The sequence below is a fragment of the Chlorocebus sabaeus genome, chromosome 9 (genome assembly GCF_047675955.1).
Source record: "Chlorocebus sabaeus isolate Y175 chromosome 9, mChlSab1.0.hap1, whole genome shotgun sequence".
NCBI classification, from domain to species: Eukaryota; Metazoa; Chordata; class Mammalia; order Primates; family Cercopithecidae; genus Chlorocebus; species Chlorocebus sabaeus.
Genome location: NC_132912.1, coordinates 132,934,735 through 132,961,500, shown reverse-complemented (window position 1 = coordinate 132,961,500; position 26,766 = coordinate 132,934,735).

Here is a 26,766-nt window from a genome sequence, read left to right as displayed (position 1 = left end):
GTTATTGTAACTGCCCCATGTGTTCCAGAAGATAGCGCAAAGGCTACGTATGTTAAGAAGAGTTGTGGAAGACATTTAAAAGACCTGAATTAAAATTCTAGAAATGAAAACTGTAAGTTATGAGATAAAAAATAAATATAATGGGTGGAATTAATAGTAGATCAAACATTGCAGAAGAAAAGTAGTGAACTTGAAGATATAGCAATAAAAACCACGTAAAATTAAACACTGGGAAAAGGGCTCAAAAAACCCAGAGTACTAGTTACTCTATTTAGTAAAAATTAGTATTGTTACTTCACAAACTTCAATACCATAAGATTTATCGGTTAAACAAGTACTCTCTAAAGTGTGATTTAATGAATCAGAACCAATTTAAAAGACAGTCTGAATTAAAATCCTGTAGTGAAATCCTGGCTTGAAATCCTATAGACTTCAAATGGCCAAATATACATATAATAAGAGTTCCTAAGGGAGGGGAGAGGTTGGGGAAAGCATGGCCACAATTTTCTGAATTTAATGAAAACATAAATACATAGGTCAAAAAAGCTCAACAAACCTCAAGCACATTAAAGATGAACAAAACTACACGAAAGAGCATTATAATCAAATTGTTCAGTGCCAGTGATTTAAAAAATCTTAAAAGCAGCCAGAAAAAAAGGGGTCATATTATCTGGGGAGGAAACTAAGGGTAATAGCAGATGTTTCACTGGAAACAGTGCCAGCTAAAAGATAGTGGTTACACATCTTTAAACTAAAGAGAAAACACTGTCAATCTAGAATTTGTCACTCAACAAAAATACTTCACAAAAATGAAGGCAAAGTAGTTTTTCAGGCATACAAAACCTATAGCTATTATCACCAATAAAATTGCACCGCAGGAAACACTAAATGAAGTCTTTCAAGCAAAAGGAAAATGAGAACAGATGGAAACGTGGATCTACACGAAGGAATAAAGAATACTGGAAGTGATAACTGTATGAGTAAATAAAAGACAATTATTCTTATTATTTACATATCTTTATACTTGAGTTTTAAAACCAAAAATAGTAACGCATAGTGTATTTATAATATATGCAGGAGTAAAATGTGTGGAAAGAATAGATCAAAGGGTGACGGGGAGACACAGAAGTACACTATTATGAGGTTCCCACATGATACATAAAGTCAGATAAAAACACATGGAGGTAGACTGACAAATTAAAGATGTAAACTACACATTCTACAGCAACCCCTAAAACGACAAAATAAGGAGTTATAGCAAAGAAGCCAGTAAAAGAGATAAAATATAATCATAAAAAATATACAATGAATTCAAAATAAGGCAGAAAAAGAAGAAATGGGAACAAAAAACAAATGGAACAAATGGAAAACAAATAGCAAGATAATAGACTTAAAACTAACCGTGTCAGTAACCTCATCAATATAAACAAGCACAACACCACAATTAAAAGGCAGATTATCAGGATAGTTTTTAAAAAGCAAGACTGAATTGTGTGCTCCCTAGGGTTCCCTAGGAACCCTTTTTAAATATAAAGACACAAATAAGTTTAATGTAAAATGATGGGAAAAGATATATCATTCTAAGTCCAATCAAAAGAAAGACATTGTAGATATATAATATCAAAGTCAACAAGCACATTAGCAGGGATGAAGAGGCTCATTTTATACTGATAAAGGGGTCAATTCATTAAGAAGCTGTCTCAGTCCGAAATGTTTATGAAGCCCATGATAGAGCTCAAAGTACATAAAGCAAAAATGAACAGATCTGAAGGGAGAAATAAACAAATCAACAGCTGCAGTCAGAGATTTCAACAACTCTTTCAATGATGGAAAGAAAAAGTAGACAGAAAATTCATAAAGATATATTAGTAAAAGATTCAAACAACACAATGAAGCCAGTTGACCTAATTCACAATGATAGAACACCTCACCCAATAACAGCAGAACACATATTTTTTTTTTGAGTTGCACATGAAACATTAACCAAGACAGACTACACCTAGTGTTATAAAACATGTCCCCCAAAATTGAAAAGAATGCATATGTGTGTGTGTGTGTGTGTGTATACCTATTCTGCTCTCTGGCCAGAATAGAATTACAGTAAAAATCAATAACAAGGCTGGGTGTGGTGGCTCACGCCTGTAATCTCAGCACTTTGGGAGGCCGAGGCCGGCGGATCACGAGGTCAGGAGATCGTGACCATCCTGGCTAGCATGGTAAAACCTCATCTCTATTAAAAATACAAAAAAATTAGTTGGGTATGGTGGCGGGCGCCTGTAGTCTCAGCTATTCGGGAGGCTGAGGCAGGAGAATGGCATGAACCCAGGAGGCGGAGCTTGCAGTGAGCTGAGATAGCACCACTGCACTCCAGCCCGGGCAACAGAGTGAAACTCCATATCAAAAAAAAAAAAAAAAAAAAAAAAATCTATAGCAAAGGTAACTGGCAAATCCTTAAGTCGCTGAAAACTAAATAGCACAGTACAGGGAGGTAGGTGAAATAAGAGCCCCACAAAAATATCCACATCCTAATCTCAGGAACCTGCGCATATGTTGCCCTACATGGCAAAAGCAACTTTGCAAATGTGACAGAATTAAGGCTCTTAAGATGGATTATCCTGGGTCACCTGGAAATGGGCTTTTTCCCCTGTAGCCTCCAGGATGAATGTGGTAGATTCCAACACCTAGATTTTAGGAGCATTACCACAATAACAAACGTGTGCTGTTGTGAACCGCCAACTTCGTGGTAGGAAACTACAACAAACACTAAGTTCCCAGGTGGCAGCTTCCTCCCCAGCACACAGCCCAGTGTCCTCCCTGTGGGAAACACCCAGGAATCTGTGAACACACACGACTGGGCGGACAGTTCTCTGGGACAGCTAGAAAATGATAAGTGACAATATCAGGGTCATTTTCTTTTCGCTGCACTAAAAAAAAAAAAAAAGTCACGTAGAAAATTAATTAGGAATTTTAATTCCCACTCCCTCCCAATAAACAGTAACGTCAAAAAGATCTGAGATGCCAGAACAAGTGAGTCAAATCTGAGCCACATCTGAGCTCAGCTCTGGAAGAGAAAGGTAAGAGGCTGGCACAGGGGAGGTGCAGGAGAGAGGGAGACTTTAGTGCCAAAACGTTTAGCGAAGGCCTCACAGACCCTGGAAACCCACAGCGAGACATATTCCTCTAAGCACGGGGAGACACGTTAAGCCAAGTGAAGTCAGCCAGACACAGAAGGAAAAATGCTGCATGATCTCTTATATGTGGAATTTTAAAAAATCAAATACATAGAAACAGAGAGAAGAACATGGTTACCAAAGGTGGCAGGGGTTGGGGAGAAGCGGCTCCCTCCACCCACTGAGGCGAGCATTTCCTTCTGACTCGTGGTCCTTCAAAACATCCTCTCCAGAGGGAACTCACAGCCGCATAAACAGAGCACAGTCACTAGACCTCTGATGACCTGCTTCGTCTTTCGTAAAGGGAATAGTAATATCTATTTGACTGGTGATAGTGGGAGCATAAATGAGGCGACGTGTGGATGTGAGCACCTGTAGAAAGAGGCTCCTGGAAATGTCAGCGGCAACAGAGCTGAGCTGTCATCCTCAGATCCAATACGGCTTCTATGGCAAGCTCCGCCTGGGGCTCTGCATTCTTCCCTATCAGTGACTGGAGTTTCATAGTACGCATTGCATCTTTTTAGGCTAAGCCTATTTGTTATCTTGTCATTCTCTTTGGTTGACTTTTCATACTGCCTCTAGAGCAAATTGTTAAAACCTACATTAGGAAACGACCCTGCTAAAAACAAAAATCCATCTCCAACGACTCCCGAATGTCTCCAGAATGAAACCTGCCCTCTTTTGCATGACATTCAAGATCTTTCAAGAATACCCGCTACCTCTATCACTCTGCTCCACACTCAGACAAACTAGAAATCCCAGAGTGATGTGCCTGGAGCAGTCAGCCCCATGCCTAGCACCTTGCAAATGTCCGTTATTTCTGTAGTGAATTATTGAATTCAGGGTCCATGGGTACTCATATCTCCAGCACCTAACAATGCCTGGCACACAGACAAAATTGCGTGTGGCTGCAGAATGATGTGTCCTGCAAAAGACATCCATGTCCTGATCCCTGGAACCTGGGAATAGAATATGTTACCTGTGAATAGAATGTTGCTTTCTTTTTGAGACGGAGTCTTGCTCTGTAGCCCAGGCTGGAGTATAGTAGCATGATCTCAGCTCACTGCAAACTCTGCCTCCTGGGTTCAAGCGATTCTCCTGCCTCAGCAGGAGAATCTTGAGTAGCTGAGATTACAGGTACCTGCCACCACGCCTGGCTAATTTTTATATTTTTTTAGTGATGATGGAGTTTCACCATCTTGACCAGGCTGGTCTCGAATGTCTGACCTCAGGTGATCTGCCCACCTTGGCCTCCCAAAGTGCTGGGATTACAGGCGTGAACCACTGCGCCCAGCCAGAATGTTACTCTTACCTGCCAAAAGGCATTGAGTTGCAGAAGAATTAAGGTTGACCTACTCAGCTGACCTAGAGATGGCAAAGTTATCCTGGACCTTCCTGGTGGGCCTAAGGGTCTTTATAAGTGGGAAGGGAGACAGAAGAAAGAGGCAGAGAGATGCAGTGTGAGGAGGACTCAACCCAACAGTTGTTGGTTTGAAGTTGAAAGAAGGGGCCACAGGCCAAGGAAGACAGGCCTCTCAGAGCGGGAACACACAAGGGAACAGGTGCTCCCCGGAGCCTCCAGAAGGAACACAGCCCCCCTAACTCCTTGCTTTTAGCCTGGTGAGACCCATTTCAGATCTCTGACCTCAGGAACTGGCAGATAATAAATTGTTGCTTTAAGCCTGTACGTTTGTGAAGATTTGTTTCAGCAGCGAGAGGAAACTTATACACACAGCTCACTGAGTGGATGAGAGATGAGTGGATAAAGCTCCTGCTGCCCTCACACTTGTGGCTTCCGTTTTACACATTATTCATTTTTGCTTCCCAACCCCCATGCCTTTTCTTCTGGTGACAGCACCTGCATTTCCTCTGAAGAGCCACCTGCCTTCCTATCTAATCCAGGGGGCCCAAGGGAAGCTCACACGAGCCTGAGGGGTAGGCCCCAGGTCTGGTTTGTCCAGTCAGAGCACACGTTCCTCTGGCCAGAGATGGGTTCAGAAATGGACACATTATCAGAACCTGCCCAGCAACAGCCAGCCCTGGGACTTTCGCTGCAACTCTTAGAAAAGTCGAGCTCATAGGTCTTTGTCTGTGGCAGGAAAGTGAAGGAGGACGTGCTGAGCTGTCGAGTGAAGATGAGATGACAGACGATATGAAGACACAGGGACAGATGCTTAACTGTGCCACTTGAACTCCTAGATCCAGCCACGCCAGGGACACAGGCGAGCATGTTGTCTTTGGAGCTTAAGTTATTGTGTTAGGTTTCTGTCATTGCAATTTTTTTAAATGTAGTCTCACACCTCTAGAACCTTTGCTCAAGCCACTCTTATACCTAGAGACAGTGTCCTCCCCACCCTCTAGAACTCAGCTAAACTCCTACTGCACCTGAAAAGACTTCCCCAAACCCAGAGGATGCTCGTCTCCCTCCCAACACTCCCAGGGCAAGTGGCTCTGCAGTCACCGGGAAGGCGCTTGCCCATCTTCACATGGTGTTAAATCCATGGACCATGGCTTGTTTGTCTTTACAACCCACTCCCTGCTGCCGGAAGCTGGCCTTGGACTTGCAGGGAGGCGCGTGTCTGCTAAATGGAATTCTTTGTTGCAAGGAAACAGTCATGCACACATCAGTACCCATCTCACTGCCTGCGGGCTCCTGAGGAGCTGGCAAAGACTGGATGGCAGTTTCTGCCGTGAGCTGCTATTTCCCGGGCAGGGAAGTGAGTGACACTGAGAACGGGAGCCTTCGGCACCATGGGGTCGGCTAGAACAGCATTCTATCATGCACCACCAACCTTTGGAAATTGAAATTCTGATTCTTGAGGCACTACATAAAAGCCTACCTTGACACAAAACTAATTATGTGTGCCTCAAACAATTATGCAAAACAGGTGGAGCGCTTTCAACGTAGAACAATAGGTATAGAGGAAACGGCACTGCAGATACTCCTGTAAACATGGTGAAGGCGCCACTCTGCTTAGGATAAATCTACAAAGACTTTGAGAAAGTGTACCACTGAGATTCAAATGGGAACTGGCCATTCGCCATCATCGCAGAACACAGTGGGCCTCACGCATCCCACAAACACATCCTGGGTCAAGGCCACCATGTTTTCACATTCGTGAAACATAACGGGTCTCATAGCAGCCTCTATACCTGATTTAAGTGATAAAAATAGGACATTACTCTTTCCACATAGATCTAATGGGCACCTCAAACTTAAGGTTCCCAAACAGAACCCTAGAACTCCTGGCCAAGCTGCGTTTTTTTTTTTTTTCTTTGAGATGAAGTTTCGCTGTTTTGCCCAGGCTGTAATGCAACGGCACGATCTCGGCTCACTGCAACCTCTGCCTCCCGGGTTCAAGCGATTCTCCTGCCTCAGCCTCACAAGTAGCTGAGATTACAGGCGTGTGCCACTACACCCAGCTAATTTTGTATTTTTAGTAGAGACGGGGTTTCTCCATTTTGGTCACGGTGATCTCGAACTCTCAACCTCAGGTGATCTGCCTGCCTTGGCCTCCCAAAGTGCTGGGATTATGGGTGTGAGCCACCGCGCCCAGCTGCCAAGCTGCTTTTCATCAAGTCTTGCTGCCACGATTGGCCCTGCCCTCTATTTACCTACCTGCTCAGGTCAAAGCAAGGAGTTGTCTTTGACACCTCTTTTTCCTCCACCCAACTTTGAACCCATCAGCAAATCCAGGCTTCTCTTTCTCCAACCTCAGCTTCTCCTCCCTCCACTCCACAGCTAATCCCAGCTGGGGCATCGCGTTCCTGCAGCATCGCAGCCACCTCTCCCGTTGTCCTGTTGCCTGGGTCCAACCATAGTGTGCATTGGACCATAACGCATCTCTGCTTAACCCTTCTAGGAACTCCCACCTCGCCCAGAATCAAGCTCCATGTGCATCTCTACTAAAAATACAAAATTAGCCGGGTGTAGTGGCACATGCCTGTAATCCCAGCTATTCATGAGGCTGAGGCAGGAGAATCACTTGAACCCGGGAGGCAGAGGCTGCAGTGAGCCAAGATCACGCCATGGCATCCATGGCAAGGTTGGAGGTCCAGCAGCCGTTACGTACCATGGCCAGCCCAGCACCAGCCACCTGCCCCAGTCACCACACTCCAGCCACACTGTCCCTCTGGTGTCTGAAGATGAGGTCGAGCTGCCCACCCAGGCTAGTCTGGAGAGTCAAGCTCACCATAGGCAAACCTGGATCTCAACGGCCTAACAAGCTGAAGGTCCGGGTCTCCCTCACACGTGTTCAGTGAGAGCCAGGGGCCTCTTCTCCATCCTGCACTGTCAGCCTCTGAACATATTCTCCAGGGTCACAGACAGAGGGCAGAGGGACAGGCACGGCAGCCTGGAAGAGCTTGAGTCTGAGAGTGGCACCCATTGCATTTGCTCAGCGTCCACGAGCCAAATGTGGCACTCGAGCCCAAGCTCTAGGCTGTGCTTCCAGAAAAGGTCAACTACAGCAGGAATGGAGAATGTGCAGCCGTTGGTGGGGGTGGGAGAACGTGCAGGGCTCGGCGGGGGCGGGAGAACGTGCCGGCGTCGGCGGGGGCGGGAGAACGTGCGGGCGTCGGCGGGGGCGGGAGAACGTGCGGGCGTCGGCGGGGGCGGGAGAACGTGCGGGCGTCGGCGGGGGCGGGAGAACGTGCCGGCGTCGGCGGGGGCGGGAGAACGTGCGGGCGTCGGCGGGGGCGGGAGAACGTGCGGGCGTCGGCGGGGGCGGGAGAACGTGCCGGCGTCGGCGGGGGCGGGAGAACGTGCGGGCGTCGGCGGGGGCGGGAGAACGTGCGGGCGTCGGCGGGGGCGGGAGAACGTGCGGGCGTTGGTGGGGGTGGGGACGGAGGGACCGTTTGTAGATTATGCAGCCAGATGACTTGGAAACACAGAGCTGCATGTTGGTGGGGAGAGGGCCAAGCGAGCGTGTGCAGGATCCGGTGCTCGGCCCGAGAACAGGCAGCCTCTCCCCAGCGTCAGGAGGGCAGCTGGACTTGGCCGGAGACAGCCTCTGGCTCTGAGATAAGGACAGGACCCCCACGGACAGATGTGAGCGCACTCGGAGAGTGCCTTCAGTCATTAGGGACTACCAGGGCAAAAGTCATCTGCTCACCAAGCACACTCATCGAGTAGCCCCGTGTCCCCAAGCCAGAAAGAGTTCTAGGCACCGAGGGTCAGAGAAGAAAGAAATCCCAAATCAGCGGTACACACTAGCTAACTTTGGATCTCTTTCTGGAAGTTCACATGACTGTAAATATCAAAAACTTTACCAATAGGTATATCCCATGACTCGGCAATTCTACTTCTAGAAAATTATCAAGGATATGCCCAAGTATTTAGCTGTAGAAATATTAAGTGAAGTTTTATTTTTAACAGGGAAAAACAAAATCTAACTGTCCAACCACAGGAGATTTTGTTAAGGTCATTTAAGAACTTCTATAAAGTGGAATATTCTTCAGATTTAAAAATCGTATTTTGGAAGAATTAGAGACATGAAAACCTATTCAAAATTTATATAATAATTTATAATCAAGTGAGAAGAAAACATATGGTAATACTATGAAAAAGCAAAGATTCCCATGAATGATTATTATGGTCACTTAAGATGATCTTGCCTTGTGCTAGGCACCATGCAAAACCCTGGATGCAGGTGATCACATTTAGCCCTTATCACAACCTACTGATGCTGGTGAACTCCCATTTCAAAGATGAGAAGACTGTCAGTTGGCTGGGCCAGTTCTTCTCCATTTTTGCTTCAGACCCACTTCTCTGGATGGGGTTATCCACCCTCCCTCCTTTCCTCTGACTCCTGGTTGGGATCAGCCCAGGGGAGGCCCTAGCAGGAGACAGAGGCTGGCAAGGGAAGCTCAGGCTGTCTGCTCCACCTGCTCCCTCACTGCTGGGCTGCAGCCCAGGACACAGACTGTGCTCCCCGTTACATCTGCAGCCAGGCAGGCTTCCTTCCTGGACATTGCTCTGGCCAGGCTCAGGTAACCCCTCCCCTCCATTTACACTCTGGGCCAAGGGGGCAAAGGCTCCCACCTTTCCAGTACGTGAGTGCTACACTACCATTCCTTGGTTCCTTTAACTCTGCCTCTGATTTAATAAGATCCTCTGGCTGGGTGCAGTGGCTCACGCCTGTAATCCCAACACTTTGGGAGGCCAAGGCAGATGGATCACTTGGGGTCAGGAGTTCAAAACCAGCCTGGGCAACATAGTGAAACCTCATCTCTACCAATAAAAAATATATATATACAAAATTAGCCCGACATGGTGATGCATGCCTGTAATCCCAGCTACTCAGGAGGCTGAGGCAGGAGAACTGCTTGAACCCGGGGGCTGGTGGTTACAGTGAGAGTGAGCCAAGACTGCACCACTGCACTCCAGCCTGGGCAACAGAGCGAGACTCCACCTCAAAACAGAAAAAAAAGAAAAAATCCTCTCCAATTACCTGTTTTTGAATGCAGCATCTCCTTCCTGCAGAACCTTCCATGACATGTGCCTACCTTCAGGCTCCTATAACAAAGCACCATAGCCTGGGTGGCTCAAACAACACATATTTATTTCTCATGGTTCTGGAGGCTGGGAGTCAGATGAAGAGGCCAGCAGGGGTAGGTTCTGGGGAGGGCTCCCGTCCTGGTCTCCTTACACAGCCGAGACAGCAGACAGAGCTCTAGTCTCTTTTTCTTCTTTTAAGGATACTAAGGGACCCTGCCCTCAAACCTCATCTAAACCTAACCGCCTCTCGAAGGCCCCACCTCATAATACCATCGCGATGGGGATTAGAGCTTCCACATAGGAATTTTGGAGCAACACAAACCTTCAGTCCATGTCAACATGGAAGAGGTTGGATTTGAACCTTGGTCCTCAAAGTCCACAGCAGGCACTCCTCACCTTGGTGGAGTCTCTGGGCTCCTTCCGGAAGCAGCAGCCTGTGGCTGTGAGCTTTGCGTATCACCCCTGACTGTGAGCAAGCAGATGTGTACGTCATTCCCCTGCTCTGAGCTCCCAGTTCCTCAAGTGGAAGGAAGGTGTCGGAAGGGCTGAGATAACGGACATCAAGCATCAGCCTCCAAAAATGTCGGATGTGCCATCATCTCTTCCGTCTCCTCAGTGTGACCACAGCAGACTGTTAGCAGGTCATTTCACAATTTCATTTTAAAACCTTCAATAAATCAGCATTTTCCAAACTGCACATAGAGATCGTTACAGACGACACAAAGTTGAATGAAATCCATGGTGTTGACAGACGGAGTGTCCTAACGTGTGCAGGACAATGGGATGACTGGCCCTTTGCTCTAACGGGATCCTTGGTAAGGAAACCAAGGTCCCCTTGAGTGATATCACACTCCAGACACCACACTTCAGAGCAAAACACTTTCTGCATTTAATGAACAATCTAGCTGCAAGGTTAAGAAGCCATTAGTCATGGCCGGAGTGATCAGGGTTGCCTTCTTGGAAAACTGTGGGACTTCGGCAAAGCCTTTAATGTGACAAGAGAGTCAAGGGGGCTAGGAGGCCTCCCATAGGCTCTGAGGCTTGCACCTTTGCTCACACTGTCTGCTCCCATCCCCCATGCCTATCCTGCCAAAATGCTACACAGAAAGTGGCTGACATGCACTGTTTAAGGTGACGCCACTCTCAAGTCCTAAACCTCACCACCACCCCAACCAACTATGAACTCTTGGATTGATTCCTGGTTTTGTTGGGGGTTTGCTTTTGTTTGTTTTTTTTTTTTTTTTTTTGAGACAGGGTCTCACTCTGTCACTCAGGCTGGAGTGCAGTGGCGTGATCGAGGCACACTGCAGCCTCCACCTCCCAGGCTCCAGCAATCCTCCCATCTCAGACTCCCAAACAGTTGGGACCACAGGCACTTGCCACCAAGCCCGACTAATTTTTGTATTTTTTGTAGACGGGGGTTTCCATGTTGCCCAAGCTGGTCTTGAATTCCTGGGCTTAAGCAATCTGCCTGCCTTGGCCTCCCAAAGAGATAGGATTAATCCAAGAGGCCTTGAGCCACCACATCTGGCCTCTTGGATTAATATCATAACCTCCTAGAGCCTGTGGTCTTCTCTTGCAAAAGTGATAACGGTGCCTGCTTTTGTAGATTTACTGTGAAGATGAAATGAGATCCTGCACATAGAGTGCCTAGCACAGCACTGGACATACATCTTGTTACCAGGAGCCCTTGCCCCCTGATGACTTCCTTTCTTGGGCCTCCCCTGAGCATTTGGCCACAGCCCTCACAGCCCCATCACCATTGGGCCCGAGTAGTCATACATCACTGTGTGCCCTCATCTCAGGGTGAGTCCACGGGATCTGGCAGGAACCATGGAGGGGCCTGGGAGATATTCACAGAGGAGCCCAGGACTTTACGAGAGCTCCCATCCACTCCTGCACATTGGATAGAGTCAGTGATGATGATGATGATGATGATGATAAAATAGCAGTTAAAATTTACAGGGGACTTACTCCATGCATGTTCCATTGTAGATATGATTTCATTTAATCTTTAGACCCTCTGAGAGTGGCACTCTCACTCCTCCCTTTTGAAGATGATAAAACTGATACCTACGGTTAATAAATAACTTGTCAAATATTATGGACAGATGTCTTGCAATTCTTGGCATAAAATGTTCCATAATATTCCTTTTTGGTTCTTAAATGTCTGTAAAATGTGTAATGATGTCCCTGTTCTCATTCCTATTATTGATCATTTGTGTCCTCTGTCCTTCTTTTCAATCAGTCCAGTTAGAAGTTTGTCAAATTTATTCATTTTTTCAAAGACCGAGCTTTTTTACTGGATTGATTTTTCTCTATTTTTCTGTTTTTAAATTTGTTAATTTCTGCTCTTGTCTTTATTATGTCCTTCTTTCTGGTTGTTTTGGAATTGATTGGCTCTTCTTTTCCTGTTGCTTAAGAAAAAAATTATATTCCTGATTTGAAATCTTTCTTGATTTTAAAAAAATTTAATGTTATAAGCTTTTCTCAACGTGTTCCTTCAGTTGTATCCCACAAGTTTTACGTCTCGTGTTTTCATTTTCATTCAGTGGAAAATAATTTCTCATGTCCTGTTCCTTCCTCTTTGACTCCTAGGTTATTTAGAAGGTTACCTTTTGGTTTCCAAATTTGGGTGAATTTTCCAAATATCTTCTGTTATAGATTTCTAATGGAATGTCTTTGTGGTCAAAGAATATAGTTTATATCATTTAAATTATTTTAAATATGATGAGGTACTGAAGTTTATTTTATGGCCAAGAATACAGTTTATCTTGGCAAATGTGCTATGTGTACTTGGGGGAAAAATGTGTATTCTACTGCTGTTGGATGGATTGTTCAATACATGTCAATTAAATCGAGCTGATAGTGCTGTTCTGGTCTTCTATACCTTTACTGATTTTCTGTTTACTCATTCTATCGATTACAGAGTGAAGAGTGTTATAGTCTCCAACTATAATTGTGGACTTGTCTATTTTCTTTTCGGTCCCAATCAGTTTTCACTTCACATATTTTTCAGCTCTTTAATTAGCTGCATACACAGTCAGGATTATATCTCTTGATCAGTTGACCTCTCTTCTTTATGTGAAACCTGTCTTTATCCCTGGTAACATTCTTTGTTCTGGAGTCTCTTCTGACTTATATGAACATGGCCACTCAAACTCACTCAAAGTGGTGTTTGCGTGGTACATTGTCTTCCATCTTTATAGCTTTACCCTGTCTATGTTTTCATCTTCAAAGTGGATTTTTTGGTCATGGTTTATTGCTGTGTCTTGCTTGTTTATACAATTTGATAATCTCTGCTTTTAAATTGTTTAAAAATATTTAGGATGCTTAGGACTCTTGCTTATAACACAATTATTAATATGATTATTTAAATCCACCACTTGCTAGTTATTTTCTTTTTTTTTCCACCTATTTTTGGTTCCACCTTCCCTCTTCTTCTGACTATTTGGGGGAAGTTTTGGGTGTTCTTTGTTATTTCATTTTTGTCTCCACGGCTGGCTTATTAGTTATGCTTCTTGTAAACTGTGTTAAAGATTGCCTTGCTTTAAGAAGATTCAATAAATAGGAATCTAGATTTGTCAAAAAAGAAGTGGGAAGTGACTGTACTTATGAAAGAAGCCTCTATTTTGGGAAATGGATCTGCCAGGTGTTGCAGCTCTAATCACCTTTAGCAATGCATTTGACAGCATCCAATTTACACATAAAATTGACAACCAGCTTTCCAGCATGATGGCGGCACATCCACACCAGTGAAGAGGCAGAGACAGAGTGAAGTTCCAGGGCTGGCCAAAGCCTAAGGAGTCAGGATCCCGCTCATGGCTGGCCTCACCAGCCCTGCTACAGAGACTTCCCCGCACTGCTGGCTGAGCCGAATCCAGGAGGAATAGCCTCGACTTGAGGGATCTATTTTCTGCCTCCCTCTGCTGCTACTTTTCCTAGGAGTCCTGTGACCACACAGGGAAACACCTAATTGACTCCATGTCCCCCAAAAAGCACCAGGACATCCATCATTGCCCTCCTGAGGGAAAACAATGGGTTCTGCTTCATTACACACCAGAATCTTTCAGGATGAATCTCGACAGTTCTATCCATTTCCAAATGTCACTTAGCCGAGCCCAGACTTGCGCAGTAACATGTGCATTGTCTGACAAGCTGAGCACTCAATAGGTGAATAAAATTCTCAAAGACATGGAAAAAGATCATTTCCTAACTTCCAATTAATTAGCAAAGGCAGGTTCTTTCTCCTTTGTTGCTAGGATCACTGAGCAGCCATGAAACTGTACGGAAGCAGTTACAAATTAGCATCCTCACTTTAACCATGGAGGGCGCCATGGTTTGAATGTGTCCTCAAAAAAGCCTGTGCTGCAAACTTAACCCCCAGGGCTGTAGCACTGCAGAGTGAGGCCTGGCAAGAAGTGTTTAGGTCACAAGGGCTCCACTCTCGTGAACAGACTAATCCCAGTTATAAAAGGGCTTGAGACTGTAAATTTAATCTCAATCTCTCTCTCTCTCTCTCTCTCTCTGCCTCCCTGCCTCTCTGTCTCTCTCTCTCTCTCTGCCTCTCTCTCTCTCTCTCTCTGCCTCTCTCTCTGTGTCTCTCTGCCTGTCTCTCTCTCTGCCTCCCTGCCTGTCTCTCTCTCTGCCTCCCTGCCTCTCTGTCTCTTTCTTTGCCTCTCTCTGTCTCTCTCTCTGCCTCCCTGCCTCTCTGTCTCTTTCTTTGCCTCTCTCTGTCTCTCTCTCTGCCTCTCTGTCTCTGTCTCTCTGCCTCTCTATCCCTCTCTCTGCCTCTCTGCCTCTCTGTCCCTCTGTCTGTCTGTCTCTCTCTCTCTCTCTCTCTCTCTCTCTCTCTCTGTTTCGCGTGATCTTTTGCCCTTCTGCCTCTCATCATGGGATAAAGCAGCAAGAAGATGCTCACCAGATACAGGCCCCTCCACCTTGGACTTCCCAGCCTGCAGACTGTAAGAAATAACAGCCTGTTCTTTACAAACCACCCCGTCTCAGGCATTCTGTTACAGCAGCAAAAAACAGACTAGGACAGAGGGTATGGAGCATAAATAATCCACCAGAACAAAGTCTCATTAAGGAGATGATCCATCAATCAGAAAATCTCAAACCAAATGACAAGACCTCTCCAATGTTCCCCGTTTTAACTACACACTATTCTTCTGCCCAATATGCTGATAAATCTCCAGTCCCAAATCTCTCAGCAATGATCTCATCACACACGTCTCTGAATCCAGCCCTCCATAGCCTTCCTGCATGTTCTTTCAAGCTGGCTGAACTAAGAAAGTCCTCTTCCCATTCCTTGGGTCTTAGCAGAAGCCTTGAAACAAATCAGACTATTGTGCTCCTAAATTAAAGTGAGAGCCAACGTTCATAACAGCTATTGGGGTTGGTCCACATGACCAGGCACTGATCCTGTGACAAACTCCGGGCCATTCAGGTGCTGTCTCTGAAATTTCACTTGTGGGCATAGCACCTGCTCTCCCAGCTACAGGATCGGAGACCCTGCTGCCTGGATTCTCAGAGCTTCCAGTCCTTCCCAAGCTTCATTTCCTGTCTCTATTTTGTTAGCCACATTGTTCTTCCAATAAATTCTCCTCTTGCTTGCATTAAACCTTAGTTCGGTTTTTTACATATATATAAAACAGCACTTGTTACCTGAAAATAGGTGGCAGGTAACAGACCTTCAGGGCACAAGGAACACTTGAACCTGGCACCCGGCTGAGCTGGCAAGAGAACAACGAAGCTCATTGCTGCTCTGGGCTGGCCACGTGGCAGCCCGTGGTGCCAGATACCAGAATTGCTAATCTTCAGTGTTCCCCTGAGGCCAAGTGCTCACTGAGGATAGGTGCCTGGCTTTGGAGAGGGACAGCTGCTATAAAGGAAACATATGATGTCAGAAGCAGGGCTAGATGCTTCTGGGAGCACTGGCCAGCTTGAAGCAAGATCAGCTCAAATCCCCCAGTGCTCACCCAAAGGCATGAGCTGAGACCCAGAGCCCTCCCATGACCTGCTGAGAGAATCTCTTATCTCTACTATCCACAGGGCTAAGATCAGCCAAAACTAAATTCCAAACTTGTTCTGGTTGCTGAATCCTAACAGATTTTAAGCTCACTATGTCACCAGGTTGGAAAAAAACAGGATACTGACAATTGCAAAGAGGAAATTTGGAAAACCTGGGGGACCTGAACCTCCCCCACCACACTCCAAATCTGGGTCTTAATTTCAGCTTACACTGGGCTTCTTTGTTTCCTAGCTACATAAATATGCCTGGAAAACTCAAGCACTCAGGGAATTCGTTGGAAGGATATGAACGAAGTTCACAGACTCAAACAAAAGGTGAAGGAGCCACGAATGACCACCATGACCAGAGAGACCTGGGGAATTACAAAGCCGGCACAACTCATGTCTCCACAGGGTGAAGCGTCTCCAGCCACTTTTAACTTTTTGTCATTTTGCTCAGGATTCAAAGTCTGCAGAGGAAATGGTGTCTGATGGTTGTGCCTGGATGGCATGCCTTTCCCTGGGAGAAGAAGGCTTGGGCACCTTTCCCCAGTTCCCACCAGAGTCTATCACTGGAGATGATCAGATGACATCCCCACAGGAAAGTGGAGTGGACATCACACACGGGACAAGCAATCGAACATCCCCACCCTAACTGAGAACCTGGGCCTGGGTTCAGGGTCACTCTGCAGAATGAGGTTGCTCCCAGCTGTCAGAGCTCCGGCCGCATCTCACCAGGTTTGCCTTCTAGAGTAAAAAGGATAAGTGTGTCTGGTAAGTGTGCTGAACAAAGTCCAAGGCCATGATCAGAATTAAAGTGTAAAGGAAAAGTAGTTCCTTAATTTGCCAGTTGTTCTGGCTGCTGCTGCACACAAAGCCACTTGCAGGCCAGAAGTGTGAGCGACACAGTTGGCGTCACATCACACCAGGGTGGCCGGCAAGGCAGTCAGTCCCACAGGTCAAGGCTGGGTCGCACTTGAGGTGGTTGTACATGGAGCCCAAAGGGAGGCTGCAGCATGGTTTCCCCGGGACTGAGGGAGTTCCTGGGACCGATGACTTTCAGTGTTAAAACCAGGATAGGCTCTCGGGATGCAGAACCGTCCATTCTAAAATCAGGAAATTTCTGGGCAAATCTGGGGCCACATTACCTGTTTACTCTAACCCAAGGGCACAGCTAAGACTTCGGTGTCTAACTTCAGGATTATCAAGGCTCCTCTGTAACCCAGGGTTCCCAGGAAGCCCCTGCTGACACACTCCCAGTGCTCTGGAACAGACTTGGCCTTGGAAAACTGCAGAAATCAAAATGTAATTTAAGACATTTAATATACAAGGCATTAAAAGACCAGCAAATTCCTTGAAATTCCTAAGCTCACACCATACCTCTATAGGCAGAATCTGACATGGTGCCATAGGACTGCTAGCATATGATCCTGGTTTTCTTCTGACAAAATTTGTCTGTCTAGGTGCTTTCTAGGTCACTCAGTACCTGGAAGGCAGGCAATGGGCAGCCGTACACTTAGAACCCCCCAAGGACTGGGCAAATGACTGTTATTTACCATTCAGCAGAATAGCAGGGATTCATTTTACACTTCAAAAAATGATAATAAGAATAATTATAGCTTCATCAACGTTAACATTTAGGTATGAAATATTATGGTACCAATGTCTAATTTACATAGTAATTAGACATATTAATATATTTCCTTCTTCGTTTCAAATCCATAATCTACACTAATTGCTTTTAATGTACTCATTTTGGATGGATGTTGATATTTGAGAGTGAACATTATAACTTACCCCATTAAACAGAAACCAATGGCAGCAAAACCGTCCCTAATGCAATTATACTTCTTGCCTATGTTGTTGCCAGCCAGCGGTACCGAGGAGACAAGGATGTATTCATTTGCAAATTACCCGATGAAAACTGGGTGATTAGGACTAGGAATTAACATTTCTCTCCCACACTGTAGCTTCACAGCTACCCCAGAGAGAGCAGTGGGCGAAGCTCCATCAATACTGAGAAAAGCTACTCAGGAAGCCAAGCGTGGGCGTCATTCTGACATGGCGGTGTTCTTCCCTGAGTCAACAGCAAACAAAGGGGCCGAAGCCCAGAATCTTCCTAATTGGTTTCACGAACCTGGGACTTGGGGCAGCTATCTAGTTAATGGGATGGACTCTCTCCAATCCATCATAATGAGAAAGAGCAGGGACCCTCTTAGGGGCCTACTGGTCCCTCCAAGCATGACAATAAAGAAAAATCTTGAGTTCCTTCAGAGGCAATTCCAGGTACTTAGCTAGCCCTGAGAAGTAAATGAGCAGCATGATGTGAAAGAAGATAATAGTAGCTTAAAACAATACCCAAGGAAATTAGAGTCACATAATGCATGGTTCTCTTTAGAAACTAAAGATAACTCTTTTACAGAAACCCGGACCCATACCAAATTAAAAATGCCACAAGCATGTGGACCTTGGATAAGGAAGAACTGGGGACTGAACTCTGATCGCAGTTCTTTGTTCTTATTTTCTCCCTGAGGGGCCTGGAGACAGTCATGCCCATAGACTAGACCTTCATGTTCTTTTCTGCTGACCCCAAGTTTTTAGACAAAGCTTTGCTTCCTTAACCAATTGCAAATCAGAGAGTCTTTGAATCCACCTATGACCTGTAAGACCTCACTTTAAGATAACCCACCTTAGGCAGATTGTTGAGTCAGAGTTCAAGACCAGCCTGGACAACAGCGTGAAACCCCTTCTCTACAAAAAATGCAAAAAAATTAGTCAGGCATAGTGGTGCATTCCTGTAGTCCCAGTTACTCAGGAGGCTGACGTTGGAGGATCCCTTGAACCCAGGAGGTGGAGGCTGCAGCGAGCTGAGATCATACCCCTGCAGCACTCCCACCTGGATGACAGAGCCAGACTCAAAAAAAAAAAAAAAAAAAAAAAGATATCCCTCACCTTTTTGGGCCAAACCAATGTATAATCTCTGTGTACTCATTTACAATTTTGCCCTTAATGTCTGTTTACCTGAAATTTACCTCTGCCTTTAAAAACTCTTGCTTGTAAGCCATCAGGGAGTTGGGTCTCAAGTTTGAGCTGCCTGATTCTCCTTGCTTGGTGCCTGCACATAAAAGCCCTGCTTTCTCTCGCTACAAACCTTGGTGTGGATGTTTGGCTTTCCTGCATCAGGCGAGCAGATCCAGGTTTGGTCTGGTAACAAGAACATTCCTTGTCACAGCAGAGGCTCAGACTCAGCATCTGCAGAGCCCCAGACCCTGCTGCTCAGCCACTGCATACCTGCACCCATCCTCACCGCTCCCCGTCTTTTCCACTGCCCCTGCCATGGCCAATCTTGGTGTCTCAGGGCCCAGCGCCTGCTCAGTGCACAGTGAAAGGAAGGCCACTGCAGACCAGGACACAGGGCAGCCAAGGAGGCTTCCACCTCCTTCAACCTGAACAGCCTCAGTGGAAACACGTCTGGAAAAAGACATCGTCCTGTACCAAAGTATGTGGCCTCCATGACCTCCATGATCAGCCGAACTGTTTGTGTGAATGTCAGCCTGACCGCCTCTGTGAGCTGACCCTGCCCACAGCACAGGGATGAAGGGCCCAGCAGAGGAGAAAGCATTGTCTAGGGAAGTCCTGGGCTCAAGCCCTGGTCGCTGACCACTGCCTCTGGGCTGGTTCCTGTCCCTCTCTGAGGCTTGATTTACTCATCTGAAAAGGTGCGTGGAACAAAAGCCCTCTAACATCCCTTCCAATTCCAACATTGGATCAAATATCAACTAGCCTGTGCATTCTTCCTTGCAGCCCAGGGCCAGTGGTGCCTCCCTCAGTAAGCTTTGAGCACATGCCTTTAACAAATAGCCAAGCTCTGTAAAATATTTCATAGAGGTTTATTCTAAGACAATATGAGTGACTATGGTCCAGGGAACACAGCCTCAAGAGGTCCTGAGAAAGTGCACCCAGGCAGTCAGATTACATATTTTGTAATTTTAGGTTTTATACATTTTAGGGAGCAGAAGTTTCAGGCAAAGACATAAATCAATATGCTACAGACAGGAGACAGGGAAATACTGGGTAGAAGAGGGTGGCTCCCCAGCCAAGGCACCCTCAAGGCTGAAGACCCGCAGCCCTAAGTGAGGACAGGCATTACTGTTTCACACCCAAAAGGTTGTCTTTTGGCCCACCGCGGCCCCCCATCCTGCACCCATATAAATCCAAGACCTAGTGGGCACACACACAAGCGGCTGAAGGTCAGAACCAGCAGACTAGCGACAACAGAACAACACAGCAGAGAAAGAGAGAAGAGGAGGGGCATCTGGGTGCCGAGGGGAGTTCAGCTGGGGGCAGTCAGAGAAGAGTCCAGCCACAGGGTGGCCCAACTCTAGGGGAAGACCACCTTCCCACTCCATCCCCACCTTCCCACCCTATCCCTCTCGCTGAGAGCCACCTCCACCACTCAATAAAACCTTGCACTCATCCTTCAACACCACGTGTGATCCGATTCTTCCCGTACACTGGGCAAGGACTCAGGATACAGAAGGCTGTGACACTGGCCCCCTGCCCTCATGATAAGGCACAGAGTCTACTGGGCTGATTAACACAAACCTCCTGCAGAGGATGAAGCGGAAAGAGCACACACTGTAACGCATGCCCACTTGGGCTTCGGGAGTCAGAGACATCCACCCCTAGATAAGGCTGTGGGGCTGGAGCCCACAAGTGCTCCCCACGGCCTCTGCACCTGCCCATCTACATGCTCCCCCTATGGGTTTGAGCAGCAGAGGCCACCGAAGGAGCAAGCCCACCCCATCGCACATCCTGCAAGGCACATAAAGGAACGCTCCTGTTTCAAATACATGGAAAGTATACATTGGTTCAGTTCAAAAAGGTGCAATATCTTGAAGTGGAGGCCTACCAGTTATAAGTGGATTCAGAGATTCTTTATCTGCAACTGGTTATAATAGTTCGTTTTCATGCTGCTGATAAAGACATACCTGAAACTGGGAACAAAAAGAGCTTTAATTGGACTTACAGTTCCACATGGCTCTAGAGGCCTCAGAATCATTGTGGGAGTTGAAAGACTTTTTTTTTTTTTTTTTTTTTGAGACAGAGTCTCACCCCATCACCCAAGCTGGAGTGCAGTGGCGAAATCTTCCACAAGTTACTTCCTCCTTCCTTTGTTCTCCTCTGCCTTTGCCTCTTTCAAAAAGTTCTAAGTTGCTAGCCGATTGGGACAAATATAGCATGTGAGGTCCCGTTCCAGCCAATGGAAACCAGACACAGCAGTAGGGTGGGTGCGTCAGGTTATAAATGACCCTGTCTCCTTTGTTCGGTGTACTCTCGTGGCAAAACTGCTGGCGAGTGTACCCTTTCTGCCGGAAGTAAAAATGGCCTTGCTGAGTACGTTAAATTTACGTTCAAGTGCTATTTCTTTAAACACCGGGGAACAACCATTTCAAATATCTCTTAACCAAAACACTACATCAGAGTGACCCACAGGGGTGTGTGACAACTCCTGACTGGCACAGCCTTGGATCTTAATAATTTGGTATCTTATTGTCACAAAGAGTGTGTTTTGTGAGCCTTATAATGTGTATTTTAACATTAATGCTGGCCCATTGTGCCTAGACTCCAAAAGAGAGGGAGTATAATAAGGCTTTTCCGACCTCCCTTCCCCTCATGGCCAAGAACTCAGATTTTTAGGTTTCTCTGGGGTCCCCTTGGCCAAGAGCAGGCGTCTGTTCAGTTGGCTGGGGGGCACAAATTTTTATGATGCCCACAAAGAGATGTGCCTTAAGTGACCCATGCTGGCATGTGTTTCCTGCATTCCAAAAGCAGGGTCTGCACTGCATTCCCTCTGCACCCAAGGGCCGCACAGCACAGACTGGCTAGGAGGAGGCAGCCATCATCTGCCTTATGGTGGAGAGGAGATCCACTGGAGGATTCTGCTGATTCTCCAAGGCTCCCACACCATTGGATGTTTTATTAGTCTTAAACACCAAATGCTATGCTAATGAAACATCAGCATTCCAAATCTAACCTCTGATGTTAGGAAGATGCATTTCATTTTTCAATTAAAACCCGATTTCCAGTGTTCAGCCCCGCGCTGCATTAGCATCACCTCTTTAATTAATCTGGCATCTCTCAGCCAGAGGTTGCTAAATTGCCTAAGCAGAGATGGGAAAACTAAAGGGAAGTCTGCTCCCAGCCCAAGGTGAGCAGGTCTCTGGAGCCCAGAAGATATTTGGTTATTTGAATAAGAAACCACTTATCTGACAACACTTAGCTTAAACAGCAATTAGTCAAGAAGGGAAGACAAAGCCATTTAGAAGGGGCCGGTTGGCAGGCCCCAGGCCAAGCACAGGGGAAGATCTTCAGAAACCAGCTACTTTGCACTTAAGCAGGAAGCTTTAATTAGTTCCTGGGGGATCCCTCCCCTGTTTGCATTTCAGGAAGGTTTTATAAAAGCTTCTTATTTGCTCTCCTAGGGGTTTTGTTTTTGCTTTTGTTTTCGTTCCCTTTGTTCTTTAGAACAACAGTTCTTCAAGGCCTAAGTAAAAGGAGACTTCTCTGGCTCCCTGCAAGCCAGAACCTGAGGCCCTCAGTGGTGGGCCTGGGCTTCAACTGGAGCATCTTGGCTTGACCTCCTGTCTCCCCAGTCCTGGAGAGATCTGGACAGGAGCCTAAGATGGCTGCAGACCAAAGAGCCTGCATCTCGAACAGGGCCCTTTTAGCTGCACCCCACACCCTACCACCCTCCAAATGGAAGGCCACACTCTTACCCACTCTCAACTTGTTTAAAAAAAAAAAAGCTTTGTCTCAGCAAGGCAACCAGATCACCTCTCATGAGGAAACTAGAGCACCCCAAGCAGTGCAAGTCAGTAAGGAGCCCTCAGACTCTTCCTGAAAAGTATCCAAGCCTGCTGTGGCTGGAGGTATCTGTGGCTGGATCGCTGATTAGGACTCAGTCGTTTGGATTCAGGGTTTACACTATTAGAGAGGAAAGTCAGGGGCTGACCTTGCACGGGATCTTGAGTGGGACTCTAGGGCACTTGCCCTGCTGCTCTCAGAGGGCTCAGGGTGGCACCACTGCCCCAGAGACACCTCTCTGAAAAAATGTGCTCAGTCCAGGCCACCATGGTGGCATCTGCTGAGCCCTCCTGAACGCAGTGCAGCTCCCTGCCATGGGACAAGGTGTTATTGATGACAGGTATCCAAGTTACCAATGGCAGATCCGTATGGGTCTGTAGCTACAATTCTTGTCCTCAGAAGAAAGAATTACACTGAGGGGCATAAGGCAGAAGAAGAGATGGAGGCAAACTTTACAGCAGTAGTGAACGTTTATTGAAAAGCTTTAGGGTGGAAAGAAAAGAAAGTAAAATATACTTGGAAGAGGGCCAGGCAGTCATCTTGGAGGACAAGTGCCCTGTTTGACGTTGGACCTTGGGTTTTCTATGTTGGCCTCTACCTCTGGCATCTTGCATCCTTTTTCCCTTGATTCGTCCCTTGGGGTGAGCTGTGCACCTGCGCAGTGGCCTGCTGGCACTTGGGAGGGGAGCATGCACAGGGTGTTTACTGGAATTGTGCACCTGCTCACCTGAGGCCTTCTTCCCTTTACTGGTGGAATGTTGCTGGCTCTGACCCGCAGACCCTGGCTAACAACGGATTAAAAAAATGCACTCAGACACAGGTATCCCGTGAAAGAGCAGGCTAGGGGACTGGGCTGCTCACAGAACGAGTTGTAGCAGCCCCGGCCCTGACAAGCCAGTGCTGCAGGCATTTATTCAGTACAGATTTAATGACAAAGCCTTTGAGTCAACACACTGGTGGGTAATTAACATGGTCACCCCCACCCCCACCCACCCCATCCCCTGAAGAGGACAGTCCAGCAACGATGATGAAAGCCCAGGTTCTGAGGCCTAAGTAAACTAACTTATCTAGATCATTTTCTTTACATCCCCTTGCTATCTGACCTTTGCTTTCAGGCTCCAGATAAGAGAATCTGGCTGCCTTCAGCCAAATTATCTTTCAAAGCTTTTGCAAAGCCTCCTGGCCTTCCAAGAAGGTTTGCATCATTTTTCTATAATTTCTCCCACCACCCTGGCCAACCTCCTACAGAATGCCCTCAGAAGATCATATGCTAGTTAAACTCTGCCATTTTGCCTCTCAATGTGCATGCCTGAGCTCACTCACCCAACTCCCGAGATCTTACTGGAAAGCTGCTGATCACCTGTTTCAGGCGTTTCTATCTGTTGGGAGACTGCCTTTCCCTGGCACTGGCTGTGACCTACTACTGTTTTAGAGAGACAGTTAACAACCACCTAGTCATCACCTGACATTCCTGGTTGGGGGGCCCTCTCCTGCCCTGCTCATGTCTGCCTGACTACCTCCTGTAACAAAGGGCGAACCAATGTCCCTGGAGACCTGAGTGCACCCAGTGTCAGCACCAGCATCAGCAAGCTTTGGACTCCATGGGAGTGGAGAGGAACGGGGACCTGTCACTCCTGCTTCCGCTGGCCCAGTGGTTTTCCACCTGGCTGCACATTGGAATCACCTGGAGAGCTCTTCAGACTTCAGATGTGGGGTCCCCTCCTCAGAGGTTCTGATCTATTTGGTCTGCTATACAGGGCTACAAAGTTCAGCAAAGATCCTGTGCCCACCCCAAGTGCCCAGGACCACAGCAATGCTGAGAACAGAGCAAGCCACAGAATCTCTTCACACCTACCGGGAGGAGAGCAGATCCTATTGGTTTGCTCCCACCATGACATATGACATGAGCCGATGCTAGACAGAAATGGTTAGAGCTGGTGTGGGACTCCCCATGTTCCCCCCCTGCATCATGGCAAAACCTGAACTCTCGTGTGGAGACTACAACGTCCAAGGACAACGGAGCCTTGGCCATCCTGATTCCTTGAGTGCCAACAGAGGAAAGAGCCACCTCCTGGCCTGCATGACACGGAAAGCATGAATGGTAAACACAGAGGCATTCAGTTTCTACCCACTGAGAACCCAAGGCCGTTTGTGACCTCAGCATCATCTCGCCTGTCCTGACTTTTCTGACTTTACAAGCCTGGCTACACAGACGCACTCGGGAACAGCCTCCCCCAGTGAGAGCTGGCCAGTCATTATTAAAACGACCTCAGCATTTCTAAGAAGTCTTGCTTGCCAATGGTCACAAATTGTTCCTGACTTCAAATATATCAAGCACTAGCAAAGGTAATCCCTTCCAGACTTCCAGGAGCTGCTGGCTTCAGGACCTCTCTTGAATTTTCCACCCATCCCACTTCTGGATGTGCATTTCAGCCTGCATTATTGGGGGCCTGGCGCCCTGACCTGCTGAAGACAGATCACAGAGCATCAAGCCATGTGTCTGACGTCACTGTTCCACAATCAACAGAGAACACATTTATAAACGTTAAATTGCCCCAGACTGAAGCATTTCTTGCCAAAGAGATACGGCATAATTAAACTGCAAACGATAGCAAAACCTAATTTTAACTGTCTTGTGAGGTGTTAGCTAAAAGCTTTCCCTCATGTAGCTCACTTTTCTGGATGAAACTGACCTAAGTGCATTCATGAGTGGACATTTGGGGTTTTTCTAGTGGAGCAGACATAACAAACACCACTTTGGATTAGCAATTAACACAACGTAGAAGCCTGTTTGAATGTGGTGTTTATAGGTTCACTTTTTATTTACCTAGTCATGGAATGACTATTAAGTGCTCACTATGTGCCGGGCACATAGAAAACATGATCACAACCACTCAGAGGCTGAATCTGAGTGGTGACAGTAAAGTGGTGAAAACAGCAGCCAGAGGTGCAGTAGAACCTGCTCTGAGGCGGGAGCGCTGGGCTTCAGTCCTGGTCCTCAGTCTTGGGATGCCCTGGCGAGTCCCTCCACCCAGAGCCGCCGTTGCCTCCTCTGTACCCGAGAAGTATGCAGGTCTGGTGACGCCCAAGTTCCCTTGTATTCATTCATTCATCACACAGTGCTGGGAAGCTCTGACTGTGCCAGGAGCAGCTGTAGACTCTCCGGGTGTCAGTTACACACAAGAGACAGAATCCATGTCCTTGGGGATCCTGCCTGCGACACAGGAATGGACAACATCAAGAGAACTGAGTAGCAGAGGCAGCACATGAGGTCGTGGTGCATGCAAAGGAGAGAAAATGAAGCAGGCACAGGGGACATGGAGGAGCGCAGGGAGGGAGGGGCATCGGGTGTGTCGGTCGGCGGGTGGCGGTTCCCTCTGGAACTCCTCACTGAGGCTTGGCTCCACCCTGCCCCGTGGTGCCTTGCCCAGTGCCCACTTCTCCATCCTCCTCTCCAGAACCTATGTAGAGCCTCGGCACAGTTCACCGTTCCGTCCTCCGTGAAATGCCTTCCTCCTTTGGCTCCAGGACACCACTTCCTCCTGGTTCCGTCCTCCATTTCTGACTGCTTCTTGAAAGTGTCTTGCTAGGCCCTCCTCCCCTCCATGAACCCTGCAGGCTGCAGGTCCACAGGGCTCTGCCTCAGGCCACTCCTCCCTCGCTCCACTCACTAGGTCGTCTTGCCCAGGCTCTGACAGCTCCCACTCATAGCTCCAGCCAGGACTTTTCCCCTGAACTCCAGACCCACAGAGCCAATGGGGTCTGTGATATCTGTGTATTAAGCATGTCCTTTCTGATGTTTGACACCCAGGGCCTTGCTGACACTGGAAGGACAGCCCTTCCCAGGGCTGGCAAAGCCCTAGAGACAGTAAACTACTGGAGACACATCTTTCTTACAGAAACAACCTCTCCAGAGTCCACACCCGGTCCACCTCCTCCATCAGACTCTCATACACAAACAGCCACTCCAGAGTCCACACCCCCAACCACCTCCTCCATCAGACTCTCATACGCAAACAGCCACTCCAGAGTCCACACCCGCAACCACCTCCTCCATCAGGCTCTCATACGCAAACAGCCACTCCAGAGTCCACACCCGCAACCACCTCCTCCATCAGGCTCTCATACACAAACAGCCACTCCAGAGTCCACACCCGCAACCACCTCCTCCATCAGGCTCTCATACGCAAACAACCCCTCCAGAGTCCACGCCCCGGC